The 22,009-nt window shown below is 34.4% G+C and overlaps 1 long non-coding RNA gene across 2 annotated transcripts; it reads right to left on the reverse strand.

Annotated features, from left to right (window-relative positions):
- Positions 1–1,286: 1,286 nt before the first annotated feature.
- LOC143661622 (uncharacterized) lies at positions 1,287–17,777 on the reverse strand. 2 transcript variants are annotated; one of them, XR_013164740.1, is made up of 4 exons: positions 17,670–17,777; positions 7,928–8,284; positions 4,011–4,134; positions 1,287–1,510 (listed from the first exon to the last, which is right to left on the reverse strand). It is a non-coding gene; the product is annotated as an uncharacterized LOC143661622 (long non-coding RNA). The 2 variants fall into 2 exon arrangements; XR_013164739.1 differs by lacking the exon at positions 4,011–4,134.
- Positions 17,778–22,009: the final 4,232 nt, after the last annotated feature.

A 22,009-nucleotide genomic window follows, 5' to 3' on the forward strand; every position in this document is an offset into this window, starting at 1 on the left:
CCCTTCTTTCAGAGTCTTCTCATGTCTGCTTTATATATAACGGGTAAGATTTTTAGTTATATTTAGTAGGAAGAATAGTTGAAAAATATATCTATTTCATCTTCCCGGAAATGTTACTGTGGTCTGATTATTCTAAGTTTTGGGTTAATTTGGAGAGAGCAGACATCTTCATTATATTAAGTTGTCCATTCAATGAAGATACAGTATACATTTTCTCTTTTATGGGTTTCAATAATAGTTTTAAATATTTCCCACAGTATCCTTACTTTTTAAAAACAGTCTTATTCTGCTGTTCTGTATAAGTTTTGCAGATATTTTGTATCTTGCATTGAAGTTTTATACTGATATTTGGTTAAATAACTTTGTGGAAGACTCTTATCCGTAGTTAAGTCTTATTATAGAGTCTCTCAGATGTTTTGGGTAGACCTAATGGCATCAAATAAAGCAAAGATTTCTTCCTTTCTTATTTTAAAAGCTTAAAATGTGTCTTATTAACTGGCTTGGACCTCCACTATCATCCTAAGAGGCAGTTAAAGAAGTCATCTCTGTCCCATTACTGATTCAGAAAATATTTTTAAAAATCACTGTATGTATTAAATTGTGTTATATCATCAGGTCAAAATGTTCCCTTGGCTCAGTAGTTTTTAATTTTTTTAATAAAATATGAATTTTCAATGTTTTCCAATGTTTTCTTTATACTTATTTAAATGATCACATTCTTCCTTCTGATTAATCTATTAATGTAGGGAATTTCTTCCATAGATTTTCCTTGATTGCTTGATCTTTGAATAACTAGTCTACATCAAAATTTTTCATGGCACCCCTTTATTTTTTTAATCATCTGCTAAATATGATCTCAAATTATTTAAATCAATACTTTCTCCTATCTTGGTTCATATGTAAAATTAGCTTTTAAACACTTTTTAACTTTCCTTGACCAGTTTAGAATAAAATTTCACTTGTCTCCTAAAATGACTAGTATATCTTTCCAACTTTGTGTATTTTCTGACTCAGTTTATGTAAGTAGGCAATTTCTACTCCTGATGACTTTGATAAAATTTTCTATAAATTTCCCTGCAACTATTGTTTTATTTATTGATATATTTTTATCTACTAATTCCACATCTTTCATTATTAACACATTGTTAACATTTGTTAAATTACGTTCTCTAAGAAATTATCTAGTCCATCTAAATGTTTACATTTATTTAGTAATAATTATGATGATGGCATTTGTATTAGTTTCCTGGGCTGGTTAAGCAAATACCATCAAACGGGATGGGTTAGACAATAGGAATTTATTCACTCACGGTTTTGAGGTCAGAACAATTCCCAAATCAAGATATCATCATCGAGGCAATACTTTCCTCCCAGAGACTAAGGCATTCTAGGACTGGCTGCTGGTTCCCAAGGCACATGGTAGCATCTCTTGGTCTCTTCCTTCTCTTTCAGCTTCCGTTTCAGCTTCTTGCTTTCTGTGGCTCTCTATCTTTGTCTGAATTTCATTTTCCTGTGAAGGAGTCCATTGAAAAGACTAAGGCTCACCCTGAATGTGGTGGGGCACACCTTAACTCAGGTAACTCCATCAACATGTCCTACTTACAATGCATTCACAACCCACAGGGATGGATTAACTTTAAGAACATGCGTTTTGTTCTGAGATACAAACAGCTTCAAACTATTTCAACAGTTACGATCCTATGAACAGTAGTTTGAGGAGGAAGCATAGCATATTACTACTGCTATTTTGATTGCTAAATAATAGGAAACTGAATCTTAGAGAGGTCAAATTACTAGCTTTAGATTACGCAACTAGAAATTCATGGATCTGGGATTTAAACCAGGCAGTCGGACCCCATCATTTCTCTTCTTAATAGCTCTGCTCTATGGCTTTCCTAGTATAATAATGTCGTGGTATCACTTGATATTATTTCTTGATACTATTTTATATAGTCTCATACTTGCAAAAATGCACATGCTTATGTATTTACTGCAAATTTATACTGTGCAGCAACACTTCATTTCTGCCTTGCTAACTCTTGTAAGTCTTAAAACACTTTATATATATGCATTTCCAGTTGTTTTCATAAGGAACATTGGTATGCTACAAATGACTTCATAATCGGGAGGGTAAATCTGAGGTTGACAATGCAAATTTTATTTTATTTTTGCCAAACCAGTATTTTGCTCCTGTTTCATATGAAATATTTCCAAATATCAGCCAGTATATGTCATCAGTTTTTATTTATTTAATATATATATTTAGTATTTATCTATGTATGCTCATTAATGTTTCTTAAGTTTATATTTTCCTCTTGGTTTAATTTTCTGGTTCTTTTGATAATCCTTTAGTGAAAGCCTATAAGCTAATGACTCTCAGACTTTTTGACTCTAATGTGTCATTATTATATATGTATGTGTATGTATGTATATATATATATATATATATATAAGCATATCTACATGTACATTCATATGTATATATATAAATTTATTCTGTTAATAAGCTATAGTTTTTACCAACTTCATTTACCTAATCACTTTCATCTGTTGCATATTTCACCTAAGTGGAGATTTAAAATAAAGTTACATTGGATTCTAATCTAGAAGGATGTTTGATGGATAGGAGAAGGTATTACAGACCAAATAACTGGAAATCAGGAAGCTGATGAGGCATGAAAAGCATGGCATAATGGGATAAGATACTAGTTTCGTTTTTGTTTTGCAAAGAATTCTTAATAGGAATTCATGAATGATCAGTTCAAAAGAAAGATAGTGAGTGAATAATTTCAGTCTGACTTTATTGGCCCTGGAACTTAGGAACATTCAAATATCTGCCTCAGTTCAGAGCATATATTTTGCCAAGATACTCAGGAGACATATTCCAATAGGTGAAAACTGTTGGGTCGGAGTCCATTGTGGCTGGACTAGAATCTGAGACAGCTTTTTAGATTGCCTCTCTGTTTTCAGTCTTCCTCAATACCTTTCCAATCGATCCTGTTTATTTGTTTGTTTGCTTATGATGCTGTATGGTGGGGGTCACATTTCATTCTTTTTCCATGTGAGTATCCCATTATTGTAGCACCATTTGTTAAATTTTTTAGGGGGGCAGGGAGTAGCGTATGGGCTGGGAATCAAACCAGGATCTCCCACATGGCAGGCAAGAATTCTACCTGAACTACCCTTACACCTTATGTTGTTTATTTTTGATCAAAATGTTTTCCATAGGTGGACATTTAATCTATGTAAGAGACTAGAGATATAGGCATGGGACAAAATACATAGGTTAACTACAGGAATTTAAAAATCGTATTAAAACCCTATGTATCTAGTCTCACGCCTAAATCCTTTTTTCACCCAGCATGCTTCATTGAAGCATTCATATGATATTTTTACTCTCACAACCTACCATGCCCTGTTGATTGCAAACCTAGTGTTATCCTTCTCCCTTTCATTCATTCATTTAATGTCTATTTATTCAGGCTGTGGCTGCTATCCCATCAATTCCATAAAACTACCTCCTATTACCCAAACGCACGGGCCTTCTGATTCTGTAGTTCTATTGTACTGATATAGTATCAAAATTTAACAGTGAAAAATTTCACATCGAGGAGACCAACTAAAATGTAATCTCAAATTTCTTTCAAGCTCTAGATTAATTGCATTTGTAACATTTTCAGTAGATGTATAAAATGTCTTATGGTTGAAATATATTATTTAAAATCATTAGAAAACTGATTCTTCGACTATTACTGCGTAGCAGCTTTTGAGTCACATGGTTTCAGCTTTGTATAATGTTTTGGATTTCATAAAAACACAGCAAATAAATCCTCTCTGTAAAAGGCGGGGGAGGGGGGTGTCAGGGAGGCACATTTGGTTGGAGATAATCAATCATCATCTTTGACTTCTACTCATTTTCTGGAAAATGGTGTTAGGTATTTCTGAAGCTAAAGAGGATGGTGAGTAAAAGAATTTGTGAATCCACAAATGAGAAAGAAATAATTTCTCACCTATTTTTAACATCCTGACAAACATTTGATGCTCAATGTAGGAAGATGGGATTAATATTTCTCTTACTGGAAAGAGGAATTGGGCTGGTCATAGCTTCTTACTCAATGTTGGCTTTACAGGAGCCTGTGATGTAGAAATTTCAAAACTTGGGTCAGATGTATTCAGATGAAAAATGTTAATGGAGACATTCTAGGAGAAAAGGTTTGCTGGAAAAGAAGCTTAACACAACAGAAAATATACTTGCTGACTAGCAGACAGATGTCAGTGCTCTGAGTTGATATGGGTCTAAGGAAATCAGGAGTGGAAGGTGGGTGGCTGATGTGTCTCAAGGTGCTCTTGATGACAGTTGACAGTTTATACTTACAAGTCAAGTGACCCAGTAAGGCAGGATGGCAAAAGAGAAAAATACTGGAGTCAATTTTCATAGTTGAGATAATTGATGATATACCAAATTAACTAGGAAAGTCATTTGAAGGGAAAAGTAAGATGCATGCAAGCAGAGCAAGGTGGGCCAGCAAATGAGAGGCACTAATCAATCAAATGTCTTGAGTACTTTCGTAACCAAAAGGTGTACTATTTAGACTGTGGGGCTAAGCTGCACTCATAAACAGTGATCAGAGCTTTCCTGAAAAACAAGTCATATCAATTTATGGAGTTTTTATATTGATAACTACAGTATCACCGCATTATATTTCCCCTATCACTATCAACTGGATCCACTGATGTTTTTCATTTGTAATATTTCTTCCAGTCTTTTCTGAATATGACAGGGATTTTAATATATTTTAACTCCTTTTATTTAATTTAGTTAAAAAAATGATTGGGCTTAATATTAAAAATGTCCAGAAAGAGGCACCCTATTGATGAAACAGGATTCATCTGAGCTTGGTGATTTCTTCATACTGATATGAAGTTTCCAAACCAGAGATCCAGATGGTAAATCTCATGACTTGAATTTGTGGCTATATTCCTGATTCTGATATCTGTTCTGCTAAAGTTCTTGTCCTGTCCTCTCCCTAGGTATAGTAGCCAATGGCTAGTATCATGTCAGCCATTGATGGAATCTGCAGCCTGCACTACCTCTCTGTCATTGCAGCTAATGTTGATAGAGCCCCAGATTCTGCACATCCATATTATATGCACTGATAGCGACTCTTCATTACTTTCCCTGGGATCCTTAGTTCTTAGCATCACAGTACTTGATCAGAGACTGCTATAAACTTCAGTACACCAAATTTATGACATTGAGCTAAATCTGTAACAGTCAACACAAGTCTCTCAATACCTGTCCCCTGAACCAGGTGAATCAATACCAGCCTATTGCCTCAATGAAAAAAAAAAAAAAAATATATATATATATATATATATATATATATGTACTCTAAGATAGAAAGGAAGTGATTTAAGAATATGTATAGAATTTTTTAATTCTATTGTAGTTCCAAATATTAAAGTCTAATATTAATAGTGATTTGTGCTTCTATATAGGACCAAGGATGGTTGCATAGCAGGTGAGTTAGGTGAGGGTGGAAATCCCTTTGGATTTTAACAACCTTCTCTTCCCAAGGCCTCCTTTAATCACATCTTTGTGATAATGTTCTTCACCCTTGCCTGTCTCATGCTCCTTTCATATATTTTTTTTTGATCCTTTGTGATTTAAGCTACTCATTAGTCTCTGACTTTCTGATCACTTTTGGCCTTTCACAACCTGAGAACTGAATCAATCATGCTTCAGATTCCCCCCTAATGAGCTGACTATTTCCAAGCAGCTTTGCTTAACTTTGCCTCTTCAACTATTTATTGCTATCCTCACTGGCGTTCTCTATAACTTCTCCACATCCATTTCTAATAGCACTTTCGTAAATGTGTGCATTCAACCATCCATCAGAGTTTTCCTAACAGCATCCTTTAGGAAAGGATTCCTATTCCCTATAGATCCTGGAGATTCAACATATGGAAATGATACATTCCTAATGAAGAGTTTGCCTACTCTAATTAGCACTTGGTTTTGTCAGATCAAATATTGTATTCATTAGCAACAGTACATCAGCTCTTGAGCTACTTGAATGCTGCACTGTATTTAGCACTTCTCTCTTAATCTCCCATAACCTACCCAAATCCCACCCCTCTGCACTTTTTAACAAACATACAGCAAGTTCAAGCACTTACCTAATGTATTTCATAAGCTGTTGGTACTTTACTATTGTAGCATGAACTTAACAGATCATTTACTGAAAAATATTTGCAATATGACCTTATAGTATCTTGAATTTAAGCCTTTCTCTACTGTTAATTTTTTTTTTGTTTTGGCCTGGGCATGTCCTTTTAGAAAAACAGTATGATGGAGACGGAAAAAAAAAAAAAAAAAACTATTTGAAGATCAGGCCTATTCTTCTCACTTAATCTCTCTGGGTACTGACAAAATTAGAATTTTTGTTAGCTTTTTCTAAGCCACATAATCCATGATTCTAAGAGATTTTTAAACATTTAAGAACAGAAAGTATATGAAAAATTAAATTAAAAACTAAGTAGTAAATATGCATTGAGGTTCTACTGTATTACACTGAGGTTCAGATATTGTGCCTGAAACTTAACATGCATTTTAATAGTCTCATAAAAAATGCTATAAGGTAGATATTATCATACATTTCTACAAGGGAGAAAATTTGGACTCAAACAAAACAAATCATATAATGACCATATATCATATAGATAAGCTGCTTGATCTGTCAGAATCCAAACCTCATGCTTTTCTAGATCCTTCATGCTCCTGTACCTGAATTCAAGCCCTGGTGAGCAAATAATCATGCATTAATGATGATTAGCCACAAGCTATTATTCAAAAAATCCACCCAACACAGTATCTCTTGAATGGCTGTATTTTCCTGGTTACTACAAATAATTTCCAAAATACACAAACGCCTAGTTTAGCAAACTTGCCACAATACAATTAAAATAACTTATTATATTCATTATATGTAAAAATATAATGAATATGTCTTATTTTATTATTATATTAACAAGTCAATAATATAACATGTTTGTTTTATGTTTCCTGGTCCTTATTATCACTCCTCTGATATGGACCATTCACCACCCCATCTTTTTAATCAGTGCAAATATCCCAATATCTCAGGCTCTGCCCCAGACATGTGCCAGTTAACTACCTTCTAACAACAAATTAAGTTAAAACATACTAATGACTTGCAGCTCTGAATGATTCCTCATTTACACTTTATCATAACCTTATAAACATCAAATACTTTAGGCCTTGTTTTTATATGACCACTGAACGTCTTAATAAGACATAACATTTCCTTTCATTCTCATTTTCACATGAAACATTGCTTGATATGGTGGACACAGTGGTGAGTGCTGGAAATATCTATAGACAAATTCAACTCATTACCTTCAAGCTACATCTGCCAAGGTCATTACATTTTTTTTTAATGATCTCTTTCACCTAATAGTGACACGTGAACGAAGCTTTCACACAAATGAAAATCATCAGAGCCATGACAGATTCTTCTTTTGATTAGGGCCACTACTAGATCATTAGTACTACTGTACTCATAACACCAACAGTGAAGCAGCACTTTCATTCCTTGACCACTGTCTTGGCTCTTCTGTTATTGGAATTATTAGTTTATGTGCACATATGTCCCCAAGGACACAGTGAATTCCACTGGAAGATTGGAAATAACTTTGTGTTTAATGGTGCACATGGCATTGATGTATGCTAGTTATAATTATTGCACTAAATGGGGAACTCTCCATTCTCAAATCCAATGACCCAATCCATATTCGGATCATTTATTGTAGGAGGCAATAGGATTCCCTCTATACTTTACCTCATAGAGGCAATAGATTATACTTTTCACCTTCATTCTTTCCACTACAGGGTTTCCAAACTCACCTTTAAAAATGCAGGTCTGATTGGAATAGTTCAGAAACCATCAGAGTACAATTTGTCTTTCAGTCTTTTTTTCATTACTACAAAAGCCCGTTTGTTACTGTGGCAGAAATTCTCCAGTCAAAAAAGAATGCATTTGCCAGGATTCCATACACTGTGAGTGGTTCCTGTGACTTGATAGGCAATGATATGTAAGCAGAAGTTATTCCAGGAAAATTTCTTAAAAGTGCTTCCACTTTGCATTTTTAGAACTCTGGCAGCCACCACGAATCATGAGGCAACTTAGAGAATGTACATTATCACTAAGCTAAAAGGAATACGAGTCCTTGCAGATCTTCAACTTGTCATGTCAGTTCTGGACTAAATGAGAGAAGTATAAACACAGATGTTATTTAAAATTTTTATCTCAAATGCAGCTGTACCTAATCCTAATTAATATATACAGAATGACACCAAATTAAATAATAATTCTCATAATAGAAATTTTTAATAACAATATATGAGTAGTTTTAAAAATAGATAAGGTGTAAGTGTGACTAGTATCTGTTTTATAAATAACCAGCAGCGACATTCATATGCAGTGACCTCCACAGATAAATTGAGATGGAAAGAGAGGTAAAACAAATAGCTGAGAATTTGAATTGAGTGTGTATACAGCTTCTTGAAAACACAGACTAAGGGTCTAATTTAATTTATAAAGTAAAATGACACCAAAACCAGCAGAAATCTGCAGAATATTGACCATTAAAAAGAATTTTTAAATCAGCAAATTAATATGGCATTGTAGGTTTCATAAAATTATGTTACTTTGTAGAACTTGAACACATCAGTGAAACCTCATAGCTGATCTTATGAACATTCATTGAAGAAATATGTTACAAAATTGTCATATATCAAGTATACTGCATATGGATTACTCAACATAAGGGGAGATACCATTATACATTTATAGAATGGATGTTGACATTGCCAAAAATTTTTAAAAAATAGACGATATCAAGCATTGGGACTGATTCAAAGCAATAAGAGTTCTCATTCTTTATTACTGGTCATCAAAAATCTGGAAAAGAGTTTAACAGTTTCGGATAAAGTTAAACAGACTCTTAGCATAAAACTCTACCATCCTAATCTTAGGTACTTACTCAAAATAAATTAAAATTTACCTTTATAAAATAAAACAAAACAAATTTTCTAAAAAAATTTATTAAGATTATACCCATAATTCCTCAAAATGGAAACAACACAAGGGCACTTCAGCATTTGAATGTCTTAAAACAGTGGGTATATCTTATAGTAAGCAATAAAAAGGAACAAACTACTGACCCCCTTAATAACCCTAGATTAGGCTAAGTAAATGTATTAAGCTAAGTAAAATAAACCAAACTCAAAAATACATATACTGTATATGAATATTGTTACATTAACAAGACATTCCTGAAAAGGCAAATTAGAAACATACTATGTATTAGTGGTTGCTGGATTTGGTGGCAAGGTAGGTCTCGACTAAAAAGAACAGGTGGGGAATTTGGGAGGTGATGAAACTAGTCTTTATGTTGATTGCCGTGAAGGTTATCGGACTATGTTTACCAAAATTCATAGATCTGCCATTTTTAAGTGGGAATATTATTGTATGTAAGTTATATTTCCAGATATGAATGCAGATCAATGTAAAAGAAGATATGAGACAAGCATAGTGGGTCAACTAACATTTTGGGATGAAGAGAAAAAATAGTAAGAATGACATTTCTTAGAAATACTCCTTTTCTGCCATCAGTAAAGCTAAAATTACCTCATTTTCATGAATTGGAACAGAAGAAAAGCTAAAAATCAACTCAATGACATCTTTCACAAAAAAAAAAATAGACATAAAGAAAAACAAAATATGTGTAAGAAAGAAAATTATAAAGAAAATAGCAGAAATTAATAAAATAGATAAACTTACTATAATGGAAAAGAATAAGAAAGGTAAATATTTATTGTTTGAAAAGATTATTAAAATTTATATATGTCTGTTTGAGATTTATTAACAAAAAAGAGTAAGTACTATTATCCTAATATAAGAATGAGATGAATATATGGTTTCATGAAAATGTTAAAAATAATATTTTGAATAACAGCAATAAATTTATTAGGAATTTTAAATATAATGGACAACTTCCTAGAAAATAAAATTTTTCAAAAAATGTACTTAAGCAAAATTTGAAAACCTAAGTTCAAGCTGAAATTATTATGAAGCTGTATTTAATTTACATAAAAAAGAATTCAAAATGCAAAGGAATATAGGTTTCTCAACTAATTTTGTGAAGGCAAGATATCCTAGAAAGCATTGTCAATAAAATGACAGTAGGAGAAAGGAAAATATCATTCGTTAAACGAAAACTGATCATTAGCATTTTTAATCAAAAATGAAATCATTTTCATAAACAGCTCCAAAATTCTTTAGCAAAATATTAAATTGATTAAAGTAGTATCCAAAATAAGATAGTTGGGGTGTCAATATGAGTTTGCCATCATTTGATATATTCATTGACAATCAATTTGATTCACCATTAAATATGCAAAGAACTTATGATAATCTCACATAAAGTAGAAAAATTCATTGCTGACAAAATTCAACATAGTTTTGAGGTTAAAAATAAAAATAAAATAAAAACTCTTTTGAACCTAGGAATTATGAAAGGGACCTTCTTAATCCGATAGAGAATTTCCATCAGAAACTTAAAACAGTTATCATAGTTAACAGTGAAACGGTGAATAATTTCCCTTTTGATATAAAAAGTGCTATATATCACCAACTGTATGCAACATTTTTTAGAGGTTGTGAAATAAGGCAAAATATAAATACATACCCAAATAAAAGTTTAAAATGTTGAAAGTTTAAAAAGGAATAAGTGAATTATATTGGCCAAATATTATGATCATATATGAAATAGGAAAAATTCTATAAATAATTAAATAGTAACAGAGTATTAGTGAGGTTATTTTAAAATTGGCATATAATAATCAAGTATATTTTAATATTTCATCAACAAACAGAAAATAAACTAAATATAGTATTTGTAACAGCATTATGACATATAGTGTGACAAGAAGTATAATATTTTCATGACCTTTGTGGATAAATTAAAAGGAAAACTGCATTGATTGTCACTAAAGAAGACCTAAATAGAATAAGTCTATTTGATATTCATAGATTGAAAAATTTGATTCTGTAAAGATGTCAGCTCTTTCCAAATTGACATACACATTTTGTACAATCCTAATAATTATTCCAAACATATTTATTTTAAACATTCTGGCTGATAATAAAATGTATATGCACATTCAATGGTCAATGAATAATCAAAATATTTATAAAGAAGTAAGATTGGGAAGAATTGGCCCATAGGATAATTATATGATGGGATTTGTATGTGAACAGACAAATAGAACATTGCAATAGAATGGAAATCCTTGAGATAAACTTGCACTTTTATACACATTCAACATAAAAGAGAATTGGCATTGGTCATTTCAGACCTGTGGAAAAATCTAGACCATATACTAAATGGTTGTAGGGAAAAGTAAGCATTCATATACACTGAATAAAGAAATGAAGTTAGAGCCATATTTTACACCATGCACAAATATCATCCAAGAGTGTTAAAGACCTAGAAGTCTAAGGGGAAATAAAACCTAATATTCTTAATAGGAAATTAAGGAATGACATTCATGACTTTGGGATAAAGAGAAATTTCTCAAAAAGATTCCCAACACACTAAACACAAATATGAAGAATGATAAATCTTTAACTTCTGCCTATCAAATAAAATGAAGAGTTAAAAGAGAAGCTAAAAATATGTTCAAATTGTAACTGACACCGAATTGAGATCAAGTATACATATAAAGTATTCGTTCTTATATATTAGCATGAATGAAAATATAAACATTCCCCCCAAATATTCATTTCCATATGCACTACCCAAAGACAAAATTCAAATTGCTAATGCACATGAAAAGCTACAAACCTCTTAATTATTCAAGGTAATGCTAATTGAATTCTTGAATTGAATTCTTCTAATTGTGTTCTTTCCTTTCTTGCCTCCCTTTCTTCTTTCCTTCCTGAATGACTCAAATCAAACCTTAGATAGTCTCAAGCAAGGAAGGCATCTGCATGTATGGGGGGTAGAGGGAGTGTGGTGAGGGCTGCCAAAAGGTGTCAAGTTTTGAGTATAAAGAAGATGTACATGCCGGGAGTTGGTCGAGTCTGCTTGGGGAAGGATGGCTGAAAGTATGTGCGGTAGGAAATTAGCTGTGGGGAGCCAGTTGTGGCAGTATCCTCATACAAAGTAAATGACAGCCCAGCATGTGTGGTCAGACCCTGAGGAGGAAGGGGAATTCATTCAAATGTGAGAGTTGTTAAGATCGGTGGCAGTGGTGGGTGATCGGTTACTAATAGGGAGACCTTGATCAATAGGTAAATATACTGAGGATAATGGAAGTTGCTCACTGTTGGGGAAGAGACTTGCACGTATGAAAAGGGGGAAAACTACAAAGAACCCTCTGGTATTGAACTGGAATTGAAGGTATCAAACTTAAGTCATGATTTTCAATACATATGCACGTATACACACACACACACATACACACACACAAGCACATGCATTTTTATATTTGTGCTCATTCCCTAGCTGTTTCTACTGAGAGGACCAGGAATAGCAACATTTCAATAGAATGAATGTACCTGGCTCCCAGATCTTCATTTCTAAATCACATTTTCCAATTAAACAATAAAAAACAATCAAAAAATAACAAAAAATAAAACAAAGTCTCCTTGGAGAAATGGCTGATTACAGAATGACCAACTTGGAAATGTAATATAAACCTGGAATATCTTGGTCTTGTCTGTGCTAGAAAGTGAAAAGTACTCAAAGAGTGATTGAGGAATGTCACAATGATGCATCAGCTCCCACTGGACAAATATGGATAAAATAGAGCACCAAAATAAATAACAATTGCATTCGATTTTAATGTTTTTATTTCAATAAGAATTATTGATCTATACTGATAGGTGGAAGATACATCGATGATAGATACATGGTAGGTAGGTAGAAAAAATGCTCTTCCTTTCAGTACAATCCCAAATAACATATCAAGAAGGACAATGGAAATAGAGAATCACTATCTACTGCTATCATAGTAAAAAAATAATTCAGTCAAGAAACATCACTGGATGCAGAAAATGGTGGGTTTGTGAAGAATGGGTATTTGCATAATCACAAAGTATCACCTAACAAAATGCATATCAGGGCTATAAAGTGAAAAAAAGGGTGATTTTACAGTTGAAAAACCTGGTAGATATCATTTCAGTCAAACCCTTAATGTTTATTTCATCAATAATGAGCAAATAAAAATTGTGTATAACTAAATCTGTTGCAGTGAGAAGAGCAGAGCAACATGTCTGGGATGTTCTTGTCAAAAAAATGTAATATCTCAGTATAATCATGAGGAAATATTGAATAAACCCATACTGAAGAACATTCCACAAATTAACTTGTCTTGTAATCTTCAAAAAGTGTATCAGGAAAGTCAAAGAAAGATTGAGGAATTGTTCCAAACTGAGTGACACGAAAGCAACATGACAGCTAAATGTAACTGTCATGTAATCATATTTGGGTTGATAACAACTTAACTTCAGTAGCATTCATATATACTTGTCCTATACTATTCTGTAATCATATTTGGGTTGATAACTTAACTTCAGTAGCATTCATATATACTTGTCCTATACTATTCTGTGTAGGAAAGATGGAATATTCCCTCTGAGAATAGTAAGAAGTCAAGGATGCCCACTGTCACCACTATTATTCAAAATTATATTGGAAGTTTATGCCAGAGCAATAAAGAAAGGAAAAAAAAAGCCATCCCCAAATTGGAAAGGAGGAAGAAATATTTCACTATTTGCAAATGATATGATTCTCGATACATAAAATCCTTAAAAATCCACAACAAAGTTCCTAGACCTAATACATGAATTAAGCAAAGTGATAGGGTAAAAGATCAATACCCCAAAATCAGTAGTGTTCCTATGCACAAGAGGTGAAAAATTAAATGAAGAAATCAAGAAAAGAATTTCAGTCCCAATAGCAATGAAAGGAATTATATATATATATATACATATACATATACATATACATATACATATACATATATATATATATATATATATATATATATATATATAGGAAAAAATCTAATTAAGGGTGTAAAAGGCTTATATAGAGAAAACAATGACAATTAAAAAAATTGTTAAACTATACTAAAGATAACTTAAATAACTGAAAGCATATTCCAAGTTCATGTGTGGAAGACTAAATATTGTTAAGATGAAACTGCTATTCAAAACAATGTATACAATCAAATCAATCTCAATAAAATTTCCAGCAACCTTCTCTGCAAAAAATGGAAAAGTAAAACACCAAATTTATATGGAAGGGTAAAGGGCCCCAAGAGCTGAAGCATCTTGCAAAAGAAGAATGAAATAGGAAGACTCATTTTCCCAAGGTTAAAACTTATCACAAAATCAGATGTGGTAGTTAGATTCAGTTGTCAACTTGACCAGGTGAAGGTGCCTAGTTCTGTTGCTGTGGACATGAGCCAATGGTATGTGAACGTCATCTGTTGCTGATTAATCTGCAGTCAGCTAGGAAGCATGCCTGCTGCAATGAATGATGTTGATTTAATTGGCTGGTGCTTAAATGAGAGAGCTCAACATAGCACAGCCCAAACAACTCAGCATACCTCATCTCAGCACTTGCAGTTCAGCCCAGGCCTTTGGAGATGCAGAAAGTTGTTGGAACCCAGAGGCCTGGAGAGAAGGCCAGCAGAGATCACCCTGTGCCTTCCCATGTAAGAAAGAACCTCTGTTGAAAGTTAGCTGCCTTTCCTCTGAAGAACTAATGAACTAAATCCTCATTCCTCTTTTTATTAAAAGCCAATCCGTTTCTGGTGTGTTGCACTCCAGCAGCTAGCAAACTAGAACATCAGAGTAGTCAAAGCAGTATTGTACTGGCAGAAAGGGCAGACATATAGACCAATCAAATAGATTTGAGTGCTAACAAATAAACTCTCACATTATGGTCAACTGATTTTTGACAACATGGCAAAGATAACTCAATAGGAAAGAACAGTCTTTTCAAAAGACAGTGCTGGAAATCTGGATTTCTATTTACCAAAAAAATAAGGAGAAACCCTACCTCATACCATATACAAAAATTTACCCAAAATTTATCAAAGACTTAATAAGAGAGCTAGAACTATCAAACTCCTAGAAGAAAATGTAGGGTAAACATCCTCAGACTGATGTTAGGCAATGGTTTCTTAGACTTTATACCCAAAGCATAAGCTACAAAATAAAAAATTTAAAAAAAGGAACCTCATCAAAATTTGGCCCTCAAATGATTTTTTCATGAAATTCAAACCTACCCATTGGGATATATATTTGGAAACTACCATATCTGGTAAAGGTTTAATATCCAGAATATAAAAATAAATACTTCAACTTTTAAAAAAAGACAAAAAATAAAAACAAATAAAAATGGGCAAAAGACTCAAACAGACATCTCCCTAAAGAATTTATACAAATGACTAGAAAGTACATAAAAAGATGTTATTCATCATTATCCATCAAGGAAATGGAAATCAAAACTAAAATGAGATGATATTAGAATGGCTGCTATTAAAATAATGGAAAATAATAAATGTTGGAGAGGATATGGAGAAATAGGGGCACTCATTCTTTGGTGGTGGCAATGCAAAATGGTGCAGTCTCTGTGGAAGACTGTTTGATATTTCCTCAGAAGCCTAGAATTACCATATGATCTGGAAATCCTAATACTAGGTATATAAGGAAGAGAATGAAAGCAAGAACTCAAGCAGATACTTGCACACCAATGCTTATGGCAATATTATTCACAATTGTTAAAAGATGGAAGTAACCCGAGTGTCCATCAACTGAGAAATGGATAAACAGAATATGGTATAAACATACAATGGAATATTATTCAGCCATAAAAAGGAATGAAGTCCTGGTACATGCAACAATCAGGTTGAACCTTGAAGATATCATATGAGTGAAATAAGCCAGACACAAAAGGATAAATATTGTATAATCTCACTGTTTTGAAACAATTAGAATAAAAAAACTCGTAGAGTCAGATTATAGGTTGTCAAGGAATAGGTTGGGGTGGGGAATAGGGAATGGGAAGTTAAGGCTAAAATGTACATGGTTCCTATTTGGAATGATGGAAATGTCTTTGGTAATGGATGGTGGTGATAGTAGCACAACATTGTGAATGTAATTAATAACTCTGAAATGTTTATCTGAACGTGAATGAAAGGAGAAATGTTAGATTGTACATATGGTAACAGAATAAATTTTTAAAAAAATCTGAGGAGCTCTACTACACAAACTTTGAACCCTAATTTATAACATGGAATTTAATTAATAGTATAATTATAAAAATATGCTATCATCATTGTAACAAATGTTCTTTAGAGAAAGGTGTTAATGATTGTGTGCTACATGGGAACACTGTATTTTAAGCATGATTGTTCAGTAAACACACAAATTCTCCAAGAAAATAAAAGTTGAACAGTAAAAAAATAAAAAAAAAATAAAAAAACAGAAAGAAAACAGAAACCATACCAGCCACGTGGTCTCGTGGGCCTCAAAAATATGCTTACATTTGGAAAGGGAAATCTTTAACTGTAGAACAGAGAATACAGATTTTAAAATCTCTTCCATAAGGAAATATCATTTATAATAAATAAATGCAAAGATTTGGAAGAAAGATTACGTAGAATTGCCATCCCTGAAAAACTTTAAACAGAAAATTTGTCTTCAGTGGTTTATAACATCAAATCTTTATATCCGTACTAGCTCTAGAATTGTTCATGCACATTCCATGTTTATTTTTTTAGATAAAGTCAAGCAGATGGTTAAGAAATTATATGGTTAACACCAAGCTAAAGAGGCACATTAGGATAAATGAGCAATTAATTACCCATCATCAGATGTATATTCCACTTTGAAAAAATGCACTAAGGGAATTTGCTTTAAAACAAAACAAAATAAGCATAATTACAAAATATCAGTAGGGTCTTTTAAATAAGGACCAAAAAACCCTCAGAGCCCACTCCAGCAAGGGGTCATAGATTGATGTAGGGGGAACTCATCATAGACAGCATTACAGCCTTTCTTACTAATTATTAATCATAAAATCAGAAGAGATCCTCCATTCACTATAATATATTTTGAGGTTATTTATTGGAAATAGTCTGGTGAAATGGTTAAAAATCATGATGTGATGCTTTAAAAAATACATTAAATTCTCTTCTCTAGCAATTGATCCCATCCAGAGGGAACATATGAAGTCCCTGGCATAAGGCTGTAACATTCAAACTAAAGGAAAATACGATTCACAGGCTAATCCTTCCAAAGTGACATCCAGGGACTCGTTCTCAAATTTACAGTTCCAGAAAGTTGATAATATCCTTTCATATGCAGATGATGAGGAGCATTCCCTGATATAACAGGACTCTTATGTCATTGAGTAGATACATTCTCTTTCCAACTGGACATCTAATTACAAAACCAATTTTAGATCCAGAAAAGAATATTTGGAGTAGGGGTGTAGGACAGAAGTGTTAATGAATTTGGTGGCAGGGCAAAGTCAGGCAGAAGGAAGGACTAGTTTTAGCTTACCCAGGCCACATTGAGTCCTGCAGGAAGCCTGCAGTTCTATCTGGTGGCCCCGATGCAGCAGGGTAAGGAAATCCCAGAGAGAAACTGAGAACAGCAGGGTCAATGGAAGCTCTTTTAGGGACTCAGGGTTCTAATCCAGTGGAACTATGACCTCATAGTTCTGGAAGACTCTGATGTGATCCTGGGACAAACCAGTTGTCTTAATTTTATTTTTCTCAAGTGATTCTGTTTTATGCCCTGTCATGCTCTTCCTTTTGTTACTAAAGATTTTTGAAAATAAAAGCTAGGGCTATTTTTGTAAATAGCCCTTCCTTGAGTCAGATAAAAAGATCTCTCATGAATGTGGAGAAGGAAAAAAAAAAATACGTAGGCATTGTGGAGGAAAATGAAATAAACAGTATAAATTAATAAGCAGTCATACATTGAGTGGCTTGTTCTTACTACTTAGAATTCATGCAGGGGCCCAGAGCCAAATATAAATTAATACACCTTCTAGAAGCAACATGCATTTAGTTTGTCTTTCCCCCATCCCAGGGAAGCCCAACTACAGAGCATCATGAAAGGAAGTTATTATAAAATAATAGTAAAACATTTCATGTTCAGACAGGACTGAGCTGAGGCTGCTCAATTAATCAGTAACAAATTTCTCAAACTGACATCTAGACACATATTTAAATTCTTCATTTTTGTAGCTCCTTCTTGTTTATTAGGTCATTTCACTTCCAAAACACAGAATTGCCCCCCTCCAAAATCTCTCAAGTAAGTATTGAAAATTATGGCAAGAACAGCCTTGATTGCTTACACTTTCATTGATTTAAGGGATGTATTGAATGAAACGTTAAGCCATGTAGATAAGAGTTTAGGCATGTTGACGTGCCAGTATGCTAGAGAAGGAGGGTATGAACTGTCCAAGGGGCCAGTGAGGCGTATCTGGATTTCCCCTGACTGAGATCCAAAGGCTTGGAATCTTGTAGATTCTTTTTCTGATGATTAAAAGGAGAAAAAAAAAAGAACAAGATTGGGAGGCAAAGGGTGGAGTGACAGCATCTTTGTATGTGACAGTTCCAAAAGTCATCTTTTTACTATAAGGCATTAATACTCAATTCTTTAGTATTTGCTAAAATAAGGCCAGTCACCTGTTTTCTCTTTCACCCGGTGTTCTAGTTTGCTAGCTGTCGGAATGCAACACACCAGAGACGGATTGGCTTTTAATAAAAGGGGATTTATTTTGTTGGTTCTTCAGAGGAAAGGCAGCTAACTTTCCACTGAGGTTCTTTCTTACGTGGAAGGCACAAGATTGTCTCTGCTGGTCTTCTCTCCAGGCCCTTGGGTTCCAACAACTTTCCCTGGGGTGATTTCTTTCTCCATCTCCAAAGGCCTGGGCTGAGCTGCAAGTGCTGAGGTGAGGAATGCTGAGCTGCTAGGCTGTGCTACATTGCGTTCTTTCATTTAAGCACCAGCCATTTAAGTCAAACATCACTCGTTGCAGCAGACACGCCTCCTAGCCTACTGCAGATGTAATTAGCAAAAGATGAGGTTCACATACCATTGGCTTGTGTCCGCAGCAACAGAACTAGGTATACTCACCTGGCCAAGCTGACAACTGAATCTAACTAACACACCTGGGAAGGAGAACAAAGGACTTTCATGGAGCTCCTACAAGGCTATTTACATGGCCTAATCATCTGCCACAATCTCATAGCAAAGGATTTGGCTAAATGGAAAAGTATAATTCGTTGTATTGTCATGTTAATTAGTAACTCTTTTCCAGAACTAAAAGAATCCTCAGACATATCGCTGTTTCACCCTGAAAGTCTGGAATGGACAATAGGTTGTGATAAGTTGCAATTCTTCAGCTGCCCTGTCAAATTCTTCAGTTTATTGGGGTATTGGAATGCTTTATCTCCTCACTTAGCCCAAATGTTAAAACCTGTGTATATTTTGATTAAGAAAAACTATCTCTGGGAAAAGGATAAGTCCCAGCAAGCTTTTTTTGAAAAGGCCAAGTGGGCTATTGTACTTTCTCTGGCTTTACAGGATGGGGGATATGGGGGATGGATCCATATATGTCTCATGAGTTAGCTGTAGCCTGTACTGATTTAGGCTTTGGATGGGGCTTGTGGCAAAGGCAACAGCCAAAATGAGTTTCTACCAGGTTTTGCTCTCAGCTCTAGAAAGGAGCTGAACAGTGGTACATTTCCTTGGAAAAATAACTGTGTGCTGCTCAAAATGCCTTACTGTGAGTTGAAGGATTAATTCAGAAATGCCCTGTGAAATTAAGAACAGTCATCCCTATATAGGGGTGGATACAGGATACTTCCACTAAGCCTCACTATGGCAGTGTACAATTGAGCACTTTAACAAAATGTAAAGCTTATCCACTACAGTGAAGTTTTTCAGCAATAGTCCTTTAGGCACAAAGATACATGGCATCTTAGAAACAATTTCCTATGTGGAAGCAGTAGATCTGCAACCCAGTACAGGCACTATATGGTGGAAAATCACATCTGTGGAAAGCAGCCAATGGGCTAAATTAAACACTGTATGGATGACCATTGCTCATGAACCAGGAGATGACTTACTATTTGTACAGACAACCTGCCTGGGGTTACCCATTTATGGGAACCACTTGGTATTAGCTGATCCATCTGGAGCCAAATGACTCCCACCTCAATTCCACAAACTGGTTCCAATGTTGTCAGCCTTGGTTTATCCCTGTCACTTGATTTTGGGGGTTCAAGTAGAGAATTTGATTTTTTTATGGATTTTAAAACTCAGTAAGTTTCTCACCATTGCACAGTCACAGAAGCAAAGTCAATCCTGTAGAGAAAATGCCACAAGTGAACTAGGCTACTTTGTGCTAACTATAGGAGATAATTATTGACCAAGATACCGACAGACAGGCTGGTTGTACCTGGCCCTCACCAGCCCCAGTTCTTGGCCCTGAACAGCTCTGTTAATTTAGTAAGTGCTGGACCTATCAAGCCCTGTGGATACAGGTGAAAGACCAGCAGTATTTCAATTATAGTAAGGCACGTTGATCTTGCCTGTGCTACAAGTATTAGAAATTGGGGGAAATTAGGTTGACTGATTATCATCCTGGCCAATGCAGGCACACTAATTGGGGATCCTAAACCCATGAAGACTGGGGTTTTCCCAAAAGTTGCACTAATACAGCCTGGGTGAAAAAAATGAGCAATATTAGCTTTGAAGCCACAATGTTAAATATTAATCTTCATGTATTAACTTTAGTTCTCCAAGAATACATCTGTCTACTAATGAAAGTTTAGCTTGGATTTTGTTCACCCTTAGTGTCATGGCAAATATTTTCTGCAATGGGCTTCTGCAGTAACCTGCTTGCACAAGACATCACAATGCTGAGTGTGCACTGAACTGCCATCATTGGGTGCCACCAGCCTTCCTTCGATTGTAACCCTTGTGAAGAAGATTACATGGAAAACCCTGCTGGCCTGGCAGAATTTAGTACATTGAAAACCCTGGCAAAGAATCTTCTCATGTAGGACTGAATTCATAGGCTTTATAACTGCAAGTAGAATGGCTTATTCTTGGCCATGGCGGCATCACTTTGTGGAGTTGCTATCTATGCAGGGGGAAGGTACTTACAGTTTTCTGTTATCTCTTATACTATTGTTGTGGGATATGGATGCAATGTCTGTCCTATGGTCAATGTGAACTGCTGTAGGGAGGTGGACTGTGGTGGCCCATGAATTGGGATCTCCTCCTTTAAGATATGAAGCCATAAGCATGTGGCAGCACACTGACATTATTGTTAAAGCAATTAAAACCCCCATCTCCTAATCACTGTTGGTAATCAACTTTCATGAGATTCTCCTGAAACTTCTTTGTAACCAGATGTCATGAGGCTTTGCTGAAGTAGATAAGACATTCCTCTTTCTCTTGTTTTTGTGGATCACTGATTTCCATTTCCCAGCCAGCTGCCAATCTCTTTTTAGTAAGTCCCAAATTTAAAACCCATGCCTAATTTTCTCGTCTTTGGGCTCTTCTGGGCTGGAACACTGTGTACTCTGTGTTTTATGTAGCCACCCAACAAGTAAGATATAAAAAATATAGATATGCAGTTTGAAACCTTTTCTTAAGCTTTCCTTTCTTTCCTTGAAGCTCTGTTTATCTCCAAAGTGGACTAGCCTTATCAGGTTAAAAGCAAATCAGAAATTGCTTTCTCAATATATTTGATGGTGTTGGGAAGAGGAAATAACATAAATGCCATTTTTACTGAAATCATTTGTATCATGATCTGAAAGCTTAAGTCCCGCCATTAGAAATCAATTCGATTATTGTCTTTTTTGGGAATTACTTTT

This window comes from Tamandua tetradactyla, chromosome 17 (genome assembly GCF_023851605.1).
Source record: "Tamandua tetradactyla isolate mTamTet1 chromosome 17, mTamTet1.pri, whole genome shotgun sequence".
Classification (NCBI taxonomy): domain Eukaryota; kingdom Metazoa; phylum Chordata; class Mammalia; order Pilosa; family Myrmecophagidae; genus Tamandua; species Tamandua tetradactyla.